The sequence below is a fragment of the Euphorbia lathyris genome, chromosome 10 (assembly GCF_963576675.1).
Source record: "Euphorbia lathyris chromosome 10, ddEupLath1.1, whole genome shotgun sequence".
Classification (NCBI taxonomy): domain Eukaryota; kingdom Viridiplantae; phylum Streptophyta; class Magnoliopsida; order Malpighiales; family Euphorbiaceae; genus Euphorbia; species Euphorbia lathyris.
The window spans coordinates 72960284-72962029 of NC_088919.1; the positions used below are offsets into that span (position 1 = coordinate 72960284).

The 1746-nt window shown below is 35.8% G+C and overlaps 1 non-coding gene across 1 annotated transcript; it reads right to left on the minus strand.

The window, feature by feature from the left end:
* Positions 1-223: 223 nt before the first annotated feature.
* LOC136210248 (small nucleolar RNA R71) lies at positions 224-330 on the minus strand. Its single transcript, XR_010677956.1, has one exon. It is a non-coding gene; the product is annotated as a small nucleolar RNA R71 (small nucleolar RNA).
* Between the last annotated feature and the right edge of the window lie 1416 nt (positions 331-1746).

The following is a 1746-nucleotide window of genomic DNA, read 5'->3' on the forward strand; positions in this document are numbered from 1 at the left end:
TAACGAAAATCCTAATACCCATTTGACAAATTTCTTAGAAATTTGTGACACTTTTAAAATTACTGATGTAACTGCAGAAGCAATCAAACTTCGCCTTTTTCCTTTTACTTTGAAGGATCGAGCCAAAGAATGGTTAACTTCTATGCCAGCCGCATCATTTGTCACTTGGGAACAATTAGCCCAAGCGTTTTTATCAAAAAAAATTCCTTTAGCAAAAACCGCAAGAGTCATTAAAGAGTTAACATCTTTTTCTCAAAATGATAATGAAACTTTTTATGAGGCTTGGGAACGTTTTAAAGAATTTCAACGTTTATGCCCACACCACCAATTGCCCGCTGAACTTTTAATGCAAACATTTTATAATGGACTAAATCCTACAACTAGAGGTTCATTGGGCGATATGTCTGGAGGGTTATTTATGAAGAAAACATCTGCCCAAGCAATGGAACTTTTGGAGGAAATGGCAATCAACAGCAGTATGTGGCCCGCGGAACATGGACACTTACCATTAGGGAAACCATCATCCTCAACAACATCATCAGTTAAAGGTATAGTGAATCTTGATCCAGTAGCGATGTTGCAAGCCCAATTTTTTGCCTTATCACACAAAATTGATAGGTTTATGGCACCGTGTGATCCTAATGGTAAGCCAATCCAAACAGATGTGGATTACGAAGGTATGAGTGAAATTGAACAGGTAAATTTTGTCCAAGGGCAAAACCAAAATAATCCAATACATATAATCCTGGGTGGAGAAATCATCCTAACTTTAACTAGAGAGATAATAATAATGCTAATGCTAATCAAAATCGTACTACTAATTATCAAAATCAATCAAGAGATACGATTATCACTTTATCTTCTAAAATCGACAAATTTATTGATGGCTATGAGCGGAAAATTAAGTAATCACGACGATGGTTTTAAACGGATCGAGAATAAATTCGATCAGCTTATTAAAAACCAATCATCTAGCATCCATAATTTGGAGATTCAAATTGGACAACTCGCTAAATCAATTCCATCCCGCAAAGAGGGAAGTCTTCCAAGCCATACGGAAGAAAATCCGATAGAGCATGTTAAGGCTATCACTCTTCGTTCAGGGAAAAATTACTTAGGCCCGGAAATGCCCGGAAATTCGACCTTACCTGGAACTGATTTACCGACGCCCAAAGAAGATACATTAAAACAAAAAGATGCACCAATTGACTCTAGTACAAAAACTTTTGTACCCAAACCACCTTTTCCACACAAAGTCCGCAATAAGGACTATGACAAACAACTTTTAACATTTTTAGACAAACTTAAGAATTTGCATTTTAATTTAACATTTATGGATGCGATTACGCAAATTCCCAATTATGGTAAATTCCTCAAAGATTTAATTTCAAAGAAAATCAGTTGGGAAGGAATTTCATCCATTTCACTAACTGAAGATTGCAGTTCGATTGTGTCAAGCAATTTGCCCACTAAACTCAGGGATCCCGGATGTTTTACCATTCCGTGTCAATTGGGAGATATTGAATTTCCCAGTTGTCTCTGTGATTTAGGAGCAAGCATTAACTTGATGCCATTATCCATTTTTAATAAGTTAGCTTAGAAGAAGACATCAAACGTACCAATATGGTTTTGCAATTAGCGGATCAAACCACTAAAAGACCATACGGTATAATTGAGGATGTTTTAGTTAAAGTTAACAAATTTATTTTTCCTACCGATTTCGTTATTTTAGATTTTGCTTATGAC